The 21,468-nt window shown below is 34.5% G+C and overlaps 1 protein-coding gene and 1 non-coding gene across 4 annotated transcripts in view; one reads left to right on the forward strand and one right to left on the reverse strand.

The window, feature by feature from the left end:
• The window catches only part of CADM2 (cell adhesion molecule 2), a 1,163,936-nt gene that overhangs the window by 495,178 nt on the left and 647,290 nt on the right, over positions 1–21,468 (forward strand). The gene's annotated exons all lie outside the window — the stretch shown is intronic.
• TRNAA-AGC (transfer RNA alanine (anticodon AGC)) lies at positions 12,439–12,514 on the reverse strand. Its single transcript has one exon. It is a non-coding gene; the product is annotated as a tRNA-Ala (tRNA).

The raw sequence follows: 21,468 nt of genomic DNA on the forward strand, positions 1-21,468 counted from the left end.
AACAGCTTGAGCGAGGGCTCATCTGGTTTGAACAAGGATCACCAGCTTCAGTCTAGGGTAGCTGGCTTGAGCAAGTGGTCACTCGGTATGCTATACCCCCCCACCCCTGTCAAGGCATATATGAGAAAGCAATCAATGAACAACTATGGTGCCCTAACAAAAAATTGATGCTTCTCATCTCCCTCTCTTCCTGTCTGTCTGTTCCTATCTCTGTCTTATGTATAATTAAATGTAATATTTACCTTGCATGCAGTTATGCATATATGCACACAAATACACATACATGAGTTTCAATTGCAAATTAAATTACAGAAAATTGTGTTGAGCAATACATTTAAGTCTACTGTACAAACTTATGACTAATTTATAATTCAGATTGAAAATGCAACATAAATTAATATAAAATAAGATAAATAAAATAAATGCAATAATAAATAGAATATAGAATGAATAAGTCATTTTTATCAAGTTAGAAAGTATGTTTTTATGAAATTTGATATTTAGTGCTCTAAAATTTTGTGATTTCATAAAGGTATGATTATATCATACATAAATTCACTGATACCTTTATATAAGAAAATCATAAGGTTATGAAAACAAATTTAATTTATTAAAACTTAGTTAAAAAAAACTTTAGTTAATAGGTTTTTTTTTTTTTTAAATACTGTATAACAATGGATGATTACTTAAAATTTGTAGTACCTGAAATAAAAGTGCAAAGACTCTGAACATCAAACTCACACAGATCTGGATTGGAGTCCAGTTTATTTCTGGAGCAAGGTTCTTAATCTTTTTAATCTTGATGAAACATTCTTAACTGAAAAATTCAATTTCAAGATTCAATAAGATAATGTATAAGTAGCTAGACAAATTTAATAAGATTTTTATTTCTTTTTGAGGATTAAGTATAGACTCTTCAACATATATATTTTCTCTGTAATTCTTGACACACAAAGACAGGTAGATAGTCAAAATTTAAATTGTAGTATAAGGTTCCAATTACTCCAAGTGTTCATATATTTAGTGAAAAATAGATTGTGGCCTTTTAATTTACATTTACGTATTGCTTCTATTTAATATATGGTGCCTGATCCCAAATGAACATTTAAAACTGAGATAATTAAAAATGCAGTTCAGTTTAAAGAGAATTTCAGTATATCTCTATTTTAAGATTTTTTTTTTATTAAGTGACAGGCGAAGAAGTAGAGAGACAGTCACCCATGTGCATCCTGACCTATAGAACACTATGCTCTTCTCATCTGGGGCCTCTTCATTGCTTGGCAACCAAGCTATTCTAGCACCTGATGTGAGGCCATAGAGTCATCCTTAGTGTCCGGGGCCAACTCAAACTATTTGAGCCATGACTGCATGCGCGGAAGAAAGAGAGAGAGAAGAAAGCGTAGTGGAGAAGCAGATGGTCTCCTCTCCTGTGTGCCCTGACCAGAAATTAAACCTGGGATCTCTACATGCCAACGATGCCCTACTGCTGAGCCAGAGGGCTAAGACCTATTTTAAAAATATTTAAAAATTGGCAGCGTTTAGCGAAATCCAATTGACTGAAAAGAAATTGCAAACTGCTCATATGACTTATGATCTTACTAGTACTTATTTCAAGAAACATCAGATATTTCAATAAGTGTTTAATAACCACCTTTAGTTTGTAGTTTACAACTGCTTCAGAAAATATCCCTTGTTGATCCTAACCAGAAGTTTCAGTTCCGTGTCTGAAAACCCATTAGGTTTTGTTGCACATCTACCATGCACCTCACTTTCTTCCCGGCCACACAGGGATTACAGACACATTGTATCGTCCCTTCTTGTCCACAGGCTCATTACTTGGTTCCTGGATTAGAATCTGAGATTGCCTAGCACAGCAACTTTCACACTGTTCCTTGTTGACAATTTATTAGTTAGTGAATGAATGAATTACCAGTTCCGTGTTTGCTATTCTGTACACAAGGCTGATGTCTTTAAAATGACATTTTATTTAAATTACTGCCCCACAATGTTATTCCAAAAATCTTTAAATCCATTTTGTATTTAAGAGCACATTAACAGTGGTCAATAATTTAGCTATTAATGTGAAGTATCATTTCACCAGGGATCCATCCTGTGCAATGGATGATATGGACGCATTTATTTAAAAGAGTTTTCAAGGACTTATATGCAGTCCAAAGCACTCAATTTCTAAGCTAAATGCTTCACTAGTTCACTCTCAGGCAAGTCTGTATGACTTCGGTTTTAAATTAGAGAGCAATGCTTCCTCACATTCTAACTTGAAATATCACTTACATTCTTCAACCCTTTATCATGTGCTTCTGTTGTTCAAGTAACACATTACTTTCCCTAACATATGGCAGTTTCGAAAGGCTCCCATAGTATCACTTAGGTTCTTAGAACAGTATCAGTATTGTTAGGGAATTTTTAAGCCCATTTTATAGATTACAGTTCAAGACTTGAGTAGTTTCAGTTCTTTGGACAAGGTTTTATGTTCTGTGTGAGTGGCAGAATGAGAATTGGTCCCTGGCACTTTCAGTATCCTGCTGAGTGCTTTGGCCCTTTCATCCTCTTGTCTTTGAGATGATATAACAACAACACTACTATAACAACAGCAGCAAACAGAGGATGTTTAAAGGTAAAGCAGAAAAGAAACCATTTGCTGTGGAGGAAATTTTATTGATGTTCTTGATGTTTATAGATTCACATGCTTTTCTTTTTTTCTTTTATAGTTTGTTTTTTGTTGTTCTTTTGCTTTGCTTGGTTTTGTTTTAAGCTCCCTGTTAATTTATTGCCTGTTTTCCATTGCATTTAATGCATCCTGTTATTTAGAGCAATTTAAAGAAACAGCTGTACCAAACCATCACTCTTTGTTCTGAGAAAGAGCTTTTTTAAAAATTCTCTTTCTTTCAGACTCAAAAAATATTCCCCTAGTTCATACCAATATAAAATCCTCAAATGAAATGTCAGGAGTAATTCCAATTTCAGAAGTTGTCTTTTGCAGCAGACGTGGTTTTCTGCACATTGTTCTTTTTTCTTTTTTTCTTTTTATTTTTGTATTTTTCTGAAGCTGGAAACAGGGAGAGACAGTCAGACAGACTCCCGCATGCGCCCGACCGGGATCCACCCGGCACGCCCACCATGGGGCGATGCTCTGCCCACCAGGGGGCGATGCTCTGCCCCTCCCGGCGTCACTCTGTTGCGACCAGAGCCACTCTAGTGCCTGGGGCAGAGGCCAAGGAGCCATCCCCAGCGCCCGGGCCATCTTTGCTCCAATGGAGCCTTGGCTGCGGGAGGGGAAGAGAGAGACAGAGAGGAAGGAGAGGGGGAGGAGTGGAGAAGCAGATGGGTGCTTCTCCTGTGTGCCCTGGCCGGGAATCGAACCCAGGACTTCTGCACGCCAGGCCGATGCTCTACCACTGAGCCAACCGGCCAGGGCCTGTTCTTTTTTTAACAGAGACCATTTAGGGAATATAGTATATTGTTTATGAAAAATTTCCTAAAAGCTATGACAGTATGACCTCTACCTGTTATTTTATAAAAAGGAAGGATCACACTTATATATAGACAGACATATGTAGACATGTAGAAATACCAACACACACACATACACACACACACACACACACATACTTAAATTTTGGTTAGAAGAGACATTTGAAAACTAAACTTGAGTCAAAAGAAGTTTATAAAATTTAAAGTATCCTCCTGTGTTTGGTATTTCACAGATTATAAAAATATCAGTATTTAAAGAAAAATAGTTAACCGTTATCCCTTTACTATTAAATAATTTTATTAGTATGTATATATATAAAAGTTATTAAATTTAAAGACACAACTATTTTATTTTATTTATTTTATTTTTGTGGTATGTACTTGTTTTTCTAACATGTAGTGATACATTATATACACATATTTTACTTATTAACAGACCACCTTCATTTTATATATTTTATGTAGTAGCCAGAATATAAATATTTCCTACTACATGTTACTATTTTACATCATTATTATGTTAATTCTTTTTATGGTCAATTTCTTAGATTTCCATACAGATATACTTCACAATATTTTTAACCTAAAATTTTATGTAAAGAAAGTGTGACATCTACTTTAAATAATAATAAATAGGACAGTATCAATAAGGTTATGTGACTCAAAATAATAAAGAATATATATTTTTATCTAAACAAGAGTTTACTATATAACTTGAAAAGTTGTAAAAGATGTACGAAAGAATGGTATTTAAAATAGAATAAAGTGACCTGAAATGGTAACAATTTTTGCATAGATTAAATAGTCTGACAATTTGGTTATTAGTCTCATCCATTTTATGATAACATTATATGTAGAAACAATCATGAAAATTAAAACAAGAGTGTAATATTTCATATGGTAAAACTTTTTACATGTACTAGGTAATATTAAACATTTTTTAAAGAAACCAAGAAAAATTCATTACATAGAAATAATGATTCAAATTAAAAACAGGTTTGCAGTCATAATTTTTACAAACACAGGAGAAGTAACTAACCCAGGGGTCCCCAAACTACAGCCTGCGGGCCACATGCGGCCCCCTGAGGCCATTAATCCGGCCCCCACCACACTTCCGGAAAGGGTACCTCTTTCATTGGTGGTCAGTGAGAGGAGCATAGTTCCCATTGAAATACTGGTCAGTTTGTTGATTTAAATTTACTTGATCTTTATTTTAAATATTGTATTCATTCCCATTTTGTTTTTTTACTTTAAAATAAGATATGTGCAGTGTGCATAGTGATTTGTTCATAGTTTTTTTTTTTAGTCCGTCCCTCCAATGGTCTGAGGGACAGTGAACTGGCCCCCTGTGTAAAAAGTTTGGGGACCCCTGAACTAACCCTTCTAGTAGTCAGTCTCAATAAGAAAAGAGATGACGGGATGTGAGGGTGATCTGGCTGCGACATCTGTCACCCCATTGATCGCCAGGGTTGATTCGGCTGATCTGGCTGGCTAGGCGGGTGTCCCCTTTCTCCCTCACAGCTCCATGTGCATCCCTCCCAAAGCTGTGCGCTTGGTCAAAGAGGACGACCTTCCCCGCTAGAGGAGAGGACTGTTCTTCGGTCAAGGGTATACGAGTAGCTGCGTTCCCCTGCTAGAACCTCCAAACAAGTCTCAAGAAAAGAGATGATGAACTGCAAAATTGCAGCTGAGAAAATGAAGTAGCAAATGGTTAAAAGACAATACAAATAGGAAGACATCACTAATCCCAGGTTTGAAAAAGCAAAAGAAAATCTTTAAAGAAATTTAATGTTTGTGATAGAAACAATATATAGAATCAGAATATTCATTGGTGTCAAAATGTGGGAGTTAAAGTGCCAAAAAGATTTGACACGGTAAAAATGCTTTGCTTGCAAGATGAATGTTCACAGTCAGTTTAAATATGGAAAAGTTCATCCAATCATACATATCTATTAATTCAAAAAATATTGCAAGTGCACACTATCATCCAAGCTGAAGTTCTAAAGCATTATGTACAATAGCCACACTTCTTGCATCTTAAGGAGTTTAGTTGAGTTGGGAATATTAGTCCTTAAATATTAACACACAGAAACATAAAATCAAAAATTGTGATTATGTGCTGTGAAAAACATTGCACCGTACAGTTTATGTCTTCATAAAGTACTTTATTGCTTCAGTGCTGCCATAGCCTTTGATGGTTGCATTTTTTTTTTTGACGTAAGTCATTGCAGATTCCATGTTCCAGATTCACAATCAAAACAACAAATAAGCTATGCTGTGGTCAGCTCATATCTTCTAAACACCTGTAGTCTAAGTAATACCTCAAACAAGTTAATGAAATTCCAATATATTCTTCCTCAGAGGTAGATTTTCCCATAAGAATAATCTACCTTGTTCAGTTAGTTTAGCTTAAAAAAAAGGGGGAAAGTTTAAAAATGAAAAGTACAATAAAACATAAATAAAGAAGATTTAAGATTCACTTTGAATTCCAAAGTAAAGAGTATTTAGGGAAATATTGCTAAGTAACTCGGTACATGTTGCTAATTGCACTAATTATTATTTTGTCACATTTATTACCATCATCTTTCATAGTATGAATAATTAAGTGACAAATCAGGTTTTAAGTTGTGATCAAACAATATTTTGTTACATTCTCTCTACTGATGTCATTAAAGAAAGTGCTGTCACAGATTCTTCAATAAAGAATTTTTAAGTTGGTAAGTAGAAAATGACTCTGTGTCAAGAACATAAGCCTGAACCCTGGATGGACATGATAGCAAGGGAGGGTAAAGATATGTGAAGAACGACTTCTGACAGACACAGATTTAACACAATTCTTACTGTCTGTGACAAACGGATGGTCTTTTTAAGTATGACTATTGTAACACTTTCTTAATATCACAGAAACCTGTCGATACAACTAGAAGTTTCAAAACGATCTTCTTAGCAGTAGGGACATTCTTTTAATGACTAAACTCTCTTGTAAATGCCAGACAGCAGCCAGAAGAAACAGGAAGCCCATCAGCGTCAAACAATTATGTGGCTGGCTTCGACAATGTAATAAAATAACACATATGTACACATGTGCGTGTGCACACGTGTGGTTGTTTAAAAATATATACTGGTAGGCCCTGGCCGGTTGGCTCAGAGGTAGAGCATCAGGCTGGTGTGTGGATGTCCTGGGTTCGATTCCCAGCCAGGGCACACAGGAGAAGAGCCCACCTGCTTCTCCACCCCAGCCCCTCTCACTTTTTCCTCTCTCTCCCCCCGCCCCCCCACCCACTGTCCTGCAGCAAATGCTAGATTAGAGCAAATTGGCCCCCGGTACTGAGGATGGCTCCATGGTCTCCACTTGGGGTTAAAAAAATGGCTCCTGTTGCTGTGGAACAAAGGCCCCAGATAAGCAGAGCATCGCCCCCTACTGGGATTTCCGGGTGGATCTCTATTCGGGAGCTTTCAGGAGTCTGTCTCTGACTCCCCTCCTCTCACTAAAAATTAATAATAATAATAATAATAATGATAATAATAAATTTATATATATATATCTATATATGACAAGCTCAAGAGATATTCTGCCTTATCGTAGCAAATAGTAGATAAAATACACAAACCAAGGAAGACTAAGACTAATATCATCTATGTGAAATGAAAAATAATGACTTCCACTGACAACAATGCTACAAGGATATCAAGTGACCTTTTTTTCGTGCTTGATGGTGCAGAATTTTTTATTTGTACATAACTAATTCCTGACCCTTAGGAGAGCTGAAGCTGCTTTCAAAGAATTTGAATCTGCCTTTGGATCTGCCTCTCAGTGTATCTGAAGCACACATCTGGCTGACTTCCTGATTATAAGCATTTTTATAACGAAAAGTCAGCATCGTTGCATATCAGTAGATAGCATTCTGAACCATCCATTATCTGTCTCAACCACCCTGAAGTCTGGTTGAGACAATTGATATTTGAGATTGATTGTCTATTTGGCAGCAATTCCTAGACATTGTCTAAGCTTTGAGCCTATACCTACTTGAGTCACTATAAAGTTAGATTTCTAGACCACACAATACTATAGACAGTATTATGTAACACTTAGGTATTAAGTTTCATATGTGAGTAGTGATGGGCATATAAAACTATTCATGAACCTGTTTTATAACTATTTAAGACATTGCACACAATATTATTCTGTTTTTCTTATCTGTATAGCCACACAATAAATTATTTTGGAGTTTACTGTCTCCAATGAAATGTGTGCTAACATTTCATTATAAGATTCCTGTTTCTCACCAGGTTTTCCATTTTCTTGGTCTTCCAGAATGCACAGATATAATTTCGTGTTCAAAATTACTCTAGATTCCTCTCTGCTTCTTGTGTTTTGATATTTTTATAGTTTATATTACTTTATGTGAACAGCTGAAAAACCATCTTGAATTTGCCAGAGTATATATAAAAAGGAGTAAACTGATAAGAAATTTAGTCATGTGACTGATAGTGAATATTACTTACTAACTTTATACCCAAGGATAACAACATTAAACTGTATTTTACTATTTTTTTTACTTTCTTATGATTATACAGAATAAATTAAAAAAAAAACTAATGACATTTCTTGAATCTTGGTATGCCCAGATATAAATGTTTATTTTGTTTTATAATATCAATTTTATCATGACTCTATAAAACCCCAAAACAGTCAAATATAAAAGCAGCTTTATTCAGACAGAGGACAAAATTGACATATGCAAAGTAGTACAAAACCTTGGATTCCAGAATGCTATATCTCTTAATAAAAAATGGTGAGTTTCCTCACTAGATCAAATTGATTTTAGATCTCCTGTTTTATAATAAGCAGGACTCAAGTTATCCGGCTGCTTAATAACATACATTTTTCCACTTTAAAACATGCTGTAGTGTAGAGGCAAATCTGATCAACTTACTCCTACAAAATTTTGAACAATTTTTATTTCCAGACATGTATCAATTAAGATGCACTGTGGAAAATCAGGTTAGTTTTTGACATTACTTCTAATCATTACAAATCTTGTATGAGATTTTTTTACAGAAAAAATCTATTATTCATCATAAGTTTTAACATTTGAGTGTTAAAATGAAAAGAAAGAATTAAAATATTAATAATTTGCATTACATAATCTCACTTTCTCTAGATTTACATTAGATCTCAGTTTACATAAAAGTGAGCATCATATGCTCATGATTTTTACTGAGGATTTACAGTGTATATCATCTAATCTAACATTATCTAATTTCATAAGGATTTAGATAAGTAAGATAGTTGAGTACTCAGTTATAAATATAAATTGAAGATTAATATCAACAGTATTTATTTTTATTAATGAGATATTAATACAATATTAATATTGTATTATAGAATTTGATAAAGTCTGAAGATACCTTTTTAATTTTTAAAATTTTTATTTTATGGAAAATGTTTTGAAGACTTCAAATAGACTGGACATTTTTCATTGACATTGGACAGTATGACTAAGGGGGCAGAAGTGTCCAGATGGAACATAATTTTGTTTGAATTCAAAGATTTGAAAAATTTAATCCCCAAGTACTTTTATTTCCCCTGCCTCTCTTTATGCTTTCTCTGTTTAAGGAAATGTGAGCTACTATTTTACTCAGGAACATTTTATCACCTCTTCATCAAAAATTCTTTCATTCATATTTCTCCTTCTGAAAACCAATCTCTCCTTCAAGGTCAATGTCAACTAACACTTCCTTACTGATCCTTCTTACATGACACCCACTCTTGTTCTTTTGAACTTTTAAAATACTTTAAAACACTTCTCTTGTGGCATCTGTTGTCTGCTTCATACTTTGTGGACACATATAGTATCCTGTCTCTTTCTTGACAGGGACTGGATCTTATTCATTTATTGTTCCTGGAAATGCTTAGATCCACACCTTAGATTAAATAGGGCTTCTCAGACAACACTTTTTGCAATTTTATGTTATACCAAGCTTCTGCCTGTAAGAAGGACATCTTTGCATAATAAAAAAGTCCTGGTACAAAAACAACCATAAACCTGGACTCAATCTGCAACACAGTGGTCTAAAAGTTTTATTCATTCTCTCAACAAATATGTATTGATCCCCTGTGGTTATCATTATACTACCTGAGTTGGAAAGTAGAGTGTTAGAAAAGGTCATATTGACCTGCATTTTGCCATTCTTATCCAGAATGTAGGTAAAAGATCAATTTGATTTTTTTTTCTTTCTTCGCCCTTTTGCTTCCACACTAGGACTAGAGTAGGGGTTCTGAAAGTTCCCCATAGATGTTTAGAAGCGATTGAAAGAAGAAAGGATTGCCAGCCGAATGGGTAGAAAGTTGTGTCACTCTTATTCCTCTTTAACCTGGGCAATACTGACATTTTTCTTTTCTTGGTTTATAATTGAAATTCTGGAAAATAAAGAAACTCTGATATGTAGAATAAAACAGCAGCAACAACAATAACAAGACATTTGTAAACCATAGTTAGTGGAGAGAAACCCAGCACTAAAAATCAAGGCAATCTCAGGAGAATTATATTGCATTGTTATATTATATTGTTTTTGCCATGAATCTTTGTCAGTATTCAAATAAAACTTTATTTTTTTTTGCAATGTTTCAAACAATTTGAAGGAGATTGTATCATTTAACTTATATAAAAAATTGGGCATGATCATATTAGGGATAGTGTTTCTGTAGACCAAATAATTTAAAATAGATGCAGGGTTCAATTTTCTTAAAAGAGTGAAAGAGTATTCAGATGTTTTTTTTATGTCCCAAAGCAACCAAGTAAAAGCCGCATGAATAGCATGGTTCCTGGTGGGCTCAGTGGCCTGTCTTCTGAGATCCTCTCTTAATTTGATGCAAAGTGGCTGCAGCAGCTCCAATCATCTCATTCTGTAATGACATTATCCAAAACCAAGAAGGGAAAAAAATATTTCCCTCTCATCTTTCTCTCTCTCATTTTGACCAGAAGCAAACATTTCCCAGGAGCACTGAGCACACTTTCTGCAGCTTATATTTTGATATCCAGGTTCTACCAATAAAAGAGATTACAAATGGTAGTATACAGCATTTTCAGTTTCTATCAAGGATGGTGAGCCTTGTTATCAAGGGGAAGGGAGATAAATGACTGCTTTGTACCAAATAAATGAAAAATGGTGTTAAGGAGGAATGATTAAAACAAAACAAAATTAAATAAACAGCCAGATTTGTATCTATATTATATAAGGGTGACTCTAATCACATTCTGAAATAAACTATATTTAAACAGTTACTTTGAATGAAACTGCATCATTTTATTTCATGATTTCTCTCCTCTTACAATGTTAACATTGCAAATGCTTAATTGTGTATCACTTGTTTTATTGCTGATTCATTTTCAGATTGGCTTTCACTACTTTGCCTTTTGAAGAAAGATTAAAAAGGAAGTCTGTTTAAACTCAGCATGCATTTTTGATTGCCGACGCCATTTATGCATAGTGTGAATTAAGATGTGCTTGTATTTTTCATTTCTTTGATGCTTGTTTTTATGTCCACCAAGAATGGCCCTTTGTTACTGCATTGTTTCATCTCTTTAGTTCTATTTTATATCTTCCAGAGAAAAAGAGATTAACGTATTTTAAAGAGATTGACTTAACCAACAAAGAAATTACTTTAGACTTTATGTGAGAAAACAGTAGATACTGTAGAAAACATTTTCATGTCTTCTTCCTCAAGTCTTTTCATCATATATTGGTGCCTTAAACTGTACAAAGCCAGTTTGTAGAATTCACAGTTTCAGAAGTTGTTATTTATATCTTTTCCACTTAATGTTCATGCTAAACTTCACATTTATTAAAGTCCAGGATTTTCCAACTTATGGTGTTTCAAAGTTGAGAACGTTTATTAAGCCAGTTAAATATTAGATCTTCAGACATCTAATTGTATTATACATTTAATTTGTTACCAAAAAGCAAAAACCACTCTTAAGATAGAAACTTTTTATTACATGCCAATTTTTCAGCTTACATAAATTAATAATTGATTTTGCACTCAGACACACTTATTGATCTATAATTAAAAGAGTTCCAAAAGCTATTTTAAGCTGCTTTGCATTCCAAAATGTAACTGAACTTTTAGACTGCAAAACAATCTCAAGTTTTTAAAGAGGTTTAAAAGAAGTCAGGCATGCCCTCTAATCCATGAATGTGTGTAGATGCCTTTAAATTTCCATTGTGAGATTTTGTATTTTGACTTATCACTGTGATTATTTTCATGAAAAAAAAAATATCTTGGTAATGGTACATAAGAAGTTAGGTAAAATTAAATATCAATTTTAAAAACTGTGTTTTGAATTGCTGTTAATTTAGTAATCAGTCACCCACTACTACAACCATTTCCTTAAAAAGTAGTAAAGAAAAATATTTATTATTAAGTTGCTTTAATGTTTTTGGTGTACTTTGTGCACATATGTGATGTGTGTTAGGTTAAAGGAGAATATGACCATATACCATAAGGGTTTCTCCTCACAAAGCTAGAGACTTGTAGATAGAGAGAGAGGAGAATTCAGATTACTGTGCAATAGGAAGAACCAAGTTGTGAAGGAGTTCCTGGAAAGGCAAAATACTGAAGCATCTTTTTTTTTTTCATTTTTCTGAAGCTGGAAAGAGAGAGACAGTCAGACAGACTCCCGCATGCGCCCGACCGGGATCCACCCGGCACGCCCACCATGGGGCGACGCTCTGCCCACCAGGGGGTGATGCTCTGCCCATCCTGGGCGTCGCCATGTTGCGACCAGAGCCACTCTAGCGCCTGAGGCAGAGGCCACAGAGCCATCCCCAGCGCCCGGGCCATCTTTGCTCCAATGGAGCCTTGGCTGCGGGAGGGGAAGAGAGAGACAGAGAGGAAGGTGCGGCGGAGGGGTGGAGAAGCAAATGGGCGCTTCTCCTGTGTGCCCTGGCCGGGAATCGAACCCGGGTCCTCCGCATGCTAGGCCGACGCTCTACCACTGAGCCAACCGGCCAGGGCCTGAAGCATCTTTTTAGAAAAAAAAATAGCAAAACTGAAGAGAGGATAAATGTATCCTTGTTTCAGTGAACATCAGTTCTGTCTTCGGTGATTATTAAGAAGAAAAATGTGGGAACAAAGAGGAGAAAGATTGTATTCCTTTGTCCAGGATTTCACTTTTAAATTATTTTCTTTTACTCTTTAAATAATAAACTCTATTATTTAGGGCAGTTTTCAGTTCACAGCGAAGTTAAACAGTAAGTACAGAGAGTTCCCATATACAACTCCTCATTCCCACTTATTTTCAGCTTTTATCAAAGAAGCACTTGCTTTTGTTTTGGCATGAGAGGTCTACACTTTAAAGAAGAGTTTAAGCAAAGCAGTTTAGCACATAAAAAAGCTGCTCCCTCACCCAGTTAACCCAACAATCTGTAATATTACCCCATGTCGGATAATCTTTATGAGATTTCAGACACAAGTCAGCAAGTTTAGCAATGACAGCAGAGATCATATTAAAAGGAAATATAATGAATGGTACCTTAAAATAATTTGAAATTATTGTCCTTTCTACCATTCTTTTCTTTCTACCAACTTCGTATAACACACTTTAACTGATATTTTTACCAAGTACTTTACAATATTTTTGTTTATTTATAAAAGAAATGTTAGCTACAGTGAGTCTGTGCCTCTAAGTATTCAGTCATGTTTTATCTCAGGAGAAAATAATAATAACTTTCTGTTCCCAAAATATGTTTCTTGCATCTGTCTCTTCTTTCCCAGGTTGCCACATGACCCATGTTCAAGTTCTTAAAGCCTTTCGATTGGGTTTTACAATAATCTATCTTTTTTTTAAATTGGGACCGATTCTAATCTATTCCATTTAATACCATCAATGAATATTCCTAAATCACAAATTTTACACAGCCATTTCTCTACTTTAAAAAGAAGAAAGAATTAAACTTTAATCGGCTTCCTTCCTATCATCTACTGCTATCTAATCAATATCAAATGCTATGTTCTCAAATACGAGACTCAAAATTAATTTAATAAATGGATAACAAAGTTGTACACCATAGAGTAGAGAAGGTTGATAACTATCCAAGGATCTGGAGTTCCCATGATTTCTGTGGAAATAAGCTGAAGGAAGGTGCTCTGATTCCATAGTACCTTGGCCCAGTTATTTAGATAGAAACATCAGCGGAACAGACGGGAAGGGCAATTAATCAGGTTACCACTGTCTGATAAAATGATCTCTTAAGACCATTCAATTCCCTTTGTTCTAATTCTGTGCTCTCAGGAGAAACATCTAATCTATAATTTCATCTCCTCAGAGAACATACCTACCCAGGAGGGTATGCCCTTGCAGATGACTTGTCCCAGTTGTCAAGCCCCAGAAGGTCCCTTCCATATAATTTGAAACACTGGCCTTGGAGCTTATGAATTAGCCTCATGTGACTTGCTCTCCTAGGACCAAAGCACCTGTAGCCATCTGACAAATCCATACTCCTAAATCCACACCAAGACCATGAAAATTCCATTAAACTGTATTTCTTCAGGCACATCTTAAAAAAGTAGCCTAAGTCTCCTGCAAATGTTATTGAAAATTAACTTGGTTTGGCACACATCTTTTAAGGATCGGCCTGGTTTATTTATTCGGTGTTGGCCCTTTTTGGAATTTGTGTTAGATATTTTTGCTTACTGACTTCGGCAAAATAACTCATACTACTGCAACAATAGTCTTCGTTACTTTTACTCTAAGTTGTTTCAGCACCTGGACTCTAAAAACACTAACATTTACATCAAAAAATTCCTGGAATAAAATTATTTCAGAAAGATTCTATAAGTAACTTCTTATGTAAAAATGGTTATTCCATATTCAACTAAAATAATCCTTTCAATTATACAAAAATAAAAGCTTCAAAAGCATTAATACAGAACTTTACTGTCTTCAGTATGCACAGGACACTCCCATTAACCAGCACAGTGTCACATAACTCTTGTGTATTGTGAATGTAAAATAAAATAAAAAATACTGAAAAATTGAGTATTAATCTGGTATTGTAGATATTTATGTTTAGAATGCTTGGGTAGATTCTGAGCTCTGACATAATGCAATGATTTTTCCATGCTATGCCTCAGTTCCTCATTTGTAAAAGGAAAAAGCAATATCCACATTATACATATAGAGTGCTTAAACTATTACACGTAGCAAGCTTAGCTTTTAAGATTATGAGATCAAAAACGCTGGCTTCTTGCAGTAGATTTGAAAGTCAGAGATGTTGTTGAAACCACCAGATGTATGCCCTATCATGGGCCTTGTGTCTGTGAAACAAGTTTGAGGGTTTGAATGCTAAAAGGTTTCCCCATTGATTTAACAGATTTTATATGGCAGATTCTGTCAACCTGGTTCTTATATGCTTTCATTCCAAGGTGAAAATGGCTATAGTTGATGTTGGTTTGAACAAATCTACATCTCTCAAGGAATGCATTTCCAGCATTATGGTGAATCTTGGTCAAGAATTCTTTATCACTTTAGAGTTTACTAAAGCCTCAGAATAAACTTAGAGATACATTGCTCTTGAGCACCAGTGGATTCACATCATCCTAGTGTCCTGTTTCTTTTCAGTAGGAAGTGATTCTAATTGTATAAATTTTCACTTTGTGTATTAATAAGTATGTGCCAAGAGTTACATAAAAATATATTCTTTACATTTCAACCTCCATCCCTAACCCCTGAATGCCCAGACATAATATTTAGCTGAACTATGTAAACAATATGCTTTAATAATAATTCAGAAATTTGTTTTATGAGCTATCTCCTAAGTAGTTTTTAAAAACCCAAATGTTAAATGTTGTTGTTTTTCATTTTTAGTTCTTTAAAGTGTATTGATTCCTATACAGCTTATATTATTACAAAAAGATATGGCAGGATTCACAAATTGCAATAAATTTTATGTCTACATTTAGTACAACATTAGATATAAATATTTCCATAAATCAAATGTTATTGAAATAAAATATACTATACAACTTAAGTCTTAGTCTAATTTTGGTAAACCATATAAAATCTGTTAGATTAAAGGGGAAATATTGCTTTTTTTCTGCTTTGGTGATCAATATTTAATTCTTCCAAAAAGAAGAATGAGCAATGAACCATAAGATTTCACTTTTTCCTGATAATGAGCATATTCTAGATATGAAGCTCAGAATAGAATTTTGGTGAGCAATGAGACCAGTTAATATTGCTTTTTAGATATTTATAAATGGCTTTGACATGCTAAAAATCTATATCTTTCCACGTGTGTATAAAATTTAGATGGATATTATATAATGTGATTAGATTTTCTTTTTTAGAACTGATATTTTCTCTGCTCTTCTGATACAAAATGGTCACTTCAACTCAAGTTCCTAAACCTTTCCTTTTTATCCTCTCCTTGAAATTTTTGCTTGAAGACATTTAATGAAAATGAAAAAAAATAAATAAATAAGCCTGCCTGTCTGTTTGGAAATTCAGGTTTCTTGAAGATCAGGGACAGCACTCAATAGATCCCCCAAAGTTTAAATTTTCTGACTATGACATGATTTGTAATATTGATGTAAAGACACATCAAAGTTGGCAACTCAAAAATGTGGCCTGTCGATTGTATTTAACTTTTAGTTGAGCTCATGAGTTTCTTTCTACTGGGTTTCCTTCCTACACCATTTTAAGCTGATGGAAGAAAAATAGCAATGATTTTTTCCTATGTTTTAACAAACCTAATGATTATAGATTCTATCATCATCATATAACATCAGGGTAGTTAACTCTTTCATGGACAGGTACCAAATTCTGGTGTACGAGCATCGGTCCGTGGACTAGTGGTTGAATACTCACTCGCTGGCACAGTTTATATGAGGATAGTAATTAGTTTTATTACATTAAAGACAAAGTATAATGTCAGGATAGCATAAAATTGAAGTTCTGTATTTAAAGAAAGTATAAAATTGTCTTTAGTGTTTTCATGTAGAAAATACTTTCTAATCCTATCACAGATAACACATTTGATTGATTAAATGTCTAACTGCAATAATTTGTTTCCTTGGCTAATTTATCCTCTAACACTAATAAATGAACAATTGGCTCTAAGACATACTAGGTTTTCGAGTGTATTTATAAGAAAATATTAGGCAAACCAGGCACTCTCATGTAAGAGAGGAAACATGCTTTTGCTTATATACTGTTTCAAAGTGCTAGAGCAATCTGGTTTCAGATAAGATAATCATCAGTATTGCCACCACCACTAAGTATCTGGGCATGCCGTGAGTTGAACAGTAAATGTTTATGACTGAAATAATAACTAATGTGTAATCAAAAACTGTCAAATCTTATTATATATAACCAAATGATATTTAGTTCATAATACCTCTCTATCAGCTCTCATTTTGTATGCATTAAGTCCAAACTCTTATCTTTATTATTTCTGAGTTATAGTCACATGGGTAAAAAGAAGAATTTTAAAATATTTTCTATTTTATGGAGTTGGAAATGTAAAGATATTTTATGCTTAAATTTTACCTTTTACCTAACATATATTCATAAAGATTACAAGCTGCCCTGGCCAGTTTGCTCAGTGGTAGAGCATCTGCTGGTCGTGTGGATTTCTCAGGTTTGATTTCAGGTCAGGACACACAGGAGAATCACCCATCTGCTTCTCCACTTCTTCCCCTCCCACTTCTCTCTCTCTCTCTCCCCACTTCCTGCAGCCTATGCTTGATGGCAAGAGCTGGCCCTAGGCACTGAAGATGGCTCCATGGCTTCTGCCTCAGGCACCAAGTAGAGCTCGGTTGCTGAGCAATGGAGCAATGGCCCAAATGGGCAGAGCATCGCCCCCTAGTGGGATTTCTGGGTGGATCCTGGTCATGGTGCATGCAGGATTCAGTCTGCCTCCCCTCTTTTCACTGAATATATATTAAAAAAAAGTTTATAGACATATACTTTTTTGTTGTTATTTTGTACCTTTCCTCTATAGTGAGTATACTAGTCAAGTACTTCCTATTGGTAATCATAATTAATACTAGCTATATTAATATAATAAGAACTTAGGTAATCAAATCAATAAAGTAAATCAGTTTAACATACAAGATAGGTTAACAGTTCTAAGTATGCAAAACACAAAGTATATTGTTGTAACTTTATTTATTGCATTGTTTTCTATATGAACAAATGTAAACCTACTTTTGCCCAACCTATATATAAACTATGCCTTTGTTAATAACTTCAAGATTTTCTGACTGCATAAAGATTACTTAAAAACCATTATAGAAGATACAGAAAATAGAATTTTTTCTGAAAGCCAAGAACCACCAACATTGGAAGTATGAGTTTATTTGTTAAAGCAAGCAATACTACATTCTCTAAAGGAGAATGTATTTGATTTTCCACTCAACTATTTTATATCTTTGGAGATAAATCTTTTTTTCTGTATGAATAGTTATCATTCTAAATACTATGTGCTTGTCAGATCCAAGAAGTGACTTGGAGGAGGCCTTATTTTTGAAATTATCTTGTCAATTTCATTGTGACAGAAACAGAGGCAGGTAGCAGCAGTTTTCTTCTGATTATGTTAAAATCTCATCTATTATTTAGTTTAAAGCTGACAGCATATATTAAGGCTTAATGAAGGCTTTCAGTAATTTCAGACTAAATTTATCTTTCCCAATTTTATACGCTTTTGTCATTTGAGGGTTATAATTTGATCAAAGGTTAATTTCAGGAGGAGTTTTTCCAAATTATTTCAACATTAAATAAGTAGAGCATGAATTTTGGGGAAATATATCCATGTGAGACTATTTTTGTCAGAAATGGAAATATAAGACAAGCATTAAAAAAAAAGACTTAGACTTTTTTCTAATAGAAGAATGAAGTAGCTACAATTTTTGTTCACATTCCTATCGAGGAATGATCAAGTCTAGCTCAGCTTCCGTACACCATGTCAGTCTCTCTAGTTCATGCTTTAGTTGAATAGGAATAATCTTAATCTCAGTGGCATATATGGATTTTAATGATCTGTGGAATGGTATCAGATTGTGTAAATAAATATAAAAATACAAATATTTAGGTGAATATATATTTAATTTGTGTATGTGTGTGTGTGTGTGTGTGTGTGTGTGTGTGTGTGTGTGTGACAGAGAGGGGCAGATAGGGACAGACACACAGGAACAGAGAGAGACGAAAAGCACCAATTCTTCCTTGCAGCACCGTCGTTCATTGATTGCTTTCTCGTATGTGCCTTGACCAAGGGGCTACAGCAGACCAAGTGACCCCTTGTTCAAGCCAGCAACCTTGGGCTCAAGCTAGTGAGCCTTTCTCAAAACAGATGAGCGTGCCCTTGAGCTGGTGACCTCAGGGCCTTGAACCTGCCTCCTCCGCATCCCGGTCACACACGCTCTATCCACTGACCACTGCCGGGTCAGGCAGGTGAATATGTATTTAAGTATAAACATTTTGAAATTAAAATAACATTAAATTTACATAATCTTTAGCTATTTTAACAAAAATTGCATTACTTTTCTGTAGTTTCCCTTTTCCAACTGTCTTCACTGGTTGGATGGGATCAGGTGATAGAAAAGTCTTAGGCACTCTTGGTCTATGTGAATTTGTAGAACTGAGAAGAAAGAGAATTTGCTTTTACATTTGTATTACATTCTCTCTTGCAAATAATATTTTGATTCAGCAGAGAATTGGTCTCCTGTAACCAACACAGTGAATATCAGCCATCTTTAATGCTTTCTAAGAATTTTCTAAATGTTATCTGGAAGATAATGTCACAATACATGTGTTGGGGTTAAAAACCCTTCTAGACAGATGCACAACCTAAAACCTTAGAACAAATGCCCTATGTTTACAAAAAATATATAGTCTCCTTATTTTATTTTATTTTTTTTATGGCAGAGACACAGAGAGTCAGAAAAAGGAACAGATAGGGACAGGCAGACAGGAAGGGAGAGAGATGAGAAACATCAATTCCTCGTTGTGACTCCTCAGTTTTTCATTGATTGATTTCTCATATGTGCCTTGACGGGGGGGGGGGGGGGGCTACAGCAGACCGAGTGACAGCTTGCTCAAACCAGCGACTTTGAGCTCAAGCTGGTGAGCCTTGCTCAAACCAGATGATCCCACGTTCAAGCTGGCGAAATTGGGATCTCGAACCTGGGTCCTCCACATCCCAGTCCAATGCTCTATCCACTGTGCCACCACCTGGTCAGGCTATAGTCTCCTTTTTATAGAAAATAGTAGCAAGCCAGAATTAGTGAGTTAAAAGCAAATCTGAATTCTAGCAACAAATGGTAGACAATTTAGATATTTGTAAATTATTTTTGAGTGACACAATTTGTCATTTATTATGTAATTGCTATAAATTAGGTTTAAATAACAGTCTTAGAATTTATAATTTTGGTATAGTATCTTTAATAAAATTATATTTATATAAAATTATCACCTAGTTAAATATTAGAAAAATAGTTTAGAAATCTACTTATATTGATTCTAAAAAATGCACTGTGTTATAATATTGAATACCTCAAATATTGGAAATTAAATGGTGGTAATCACAGATAACTTACCACAAAGCACTCTGTAAATTGTAAATGTTCTTCACATTTTCAGTGACCGGAAAATGTAACCAGAATTTCTGAGGAGTGATGGATATAGTAGGAGAATTAAACATACATAACCAAACTAGAGAAAGTAAAGAGTAAAGGGTTGATTTAAAAAAAAAAAAATCTATTTGCATCTTTTAAATATTCATTTGTTAATTTTTAAAATTTTATTTTTAAATTAAGGTTGAAATTTAATATTATTTTATATTCCTTTCATGTGTATAGTATAGAGAATGGACAGTCATGTACTTTATAAAGTGATTCTCCTCATATTTCCACTACCCACTTGCCACCATACATAGCTATTACAATAATATTCACTATATTCCCTATGCTGTACTTTACATCCTACATCCTCGTGACTATTTTGTAACTACCAGTTGAAACCCCATAATCTTCACCTTTTCTTATCCAGCTCTCCATCCCCCTTCACCTCTGGCAACCATCTGTTTCTTCTCTATATCTACGTGCCTCTTTCTGTTTTGTTTGTTCTTTTATTTATTTATTTATTTATTTTTGTTTTGTTTCAATACATAAGCGAAATCATATGGTATTTGTCTTCCTCTGACATGTTTTACTTAGCATAATACCCACTTGGTCCATCCATGTTTTCTTAATGGTAAGATTTCATTCTTTTTTATAGCTGAGCAATATTCCATTGTATATATGTATCATATCTTCATTATTCACTAGTCTATTGATGGACACTCGGCTTACTTCCATATCTTGGCTATTATAAATAATACTACAATGAACATAGGAACACTGTATCTTTTCTAACTAGTGTTTTGCATTTCTTTGGATCTATACCAAGGAGTATTCAGAATTGTTGAGTCATAAGGCAGTTCCATTTGTAATATCTGAGGAAACTCCATACTGTTTTCCACAGTGGCTGCACCAGTCTGCACTCTTACCAACAATACAGGAGGGTTCCCTTTTCTCCACATCCTCGCTGAAGCACTGTTGTTTGTTGATTTATTGGTGGTATTCACTCTGGCAGAGGTGAGGCTGTATCTCCTAGTTTATTTTGCATTTCTCTGATGATTAATCATGATGAGCATCTTTTCGTGTCTACTGGCCATCTTTAGTCCTCTTTGGAAATGTTTACTTAGGTTCTCTGCCCACTTTTTAACTAGACTGTTTGGTTTTTCTTAGGCATTGAGTTGCCTGAGTTCTTTCTAAATTGTGGATAGTAACCCTTTATCAGTTGTATTACTGCCAAATATCTTCTCCCATTCAGTAGATTGTCTTTTCATTTTGTTGATAGTTCTTTTGTATGAAAAAAAAATAACTCGATATAGTATTATTTGATATTTTAAAGAAACTAGGAGTTGTAA

Source organism: Saccopteryx leptura, chromosome 8 (assembly GCF_036850995.1).
Source record: "Saccopteryx leptura isolate mSacLep1 chromosome 8, mSacLep1_pri_phased_curated, whole genome shotgun sequence".
Taxonomy (NCBI): Eukaryota; Metazoa; Chordata; class Mammalia; order Chiroptera; family Emballonuridae; genus Saccopteryx; species Saccopteryx leptura.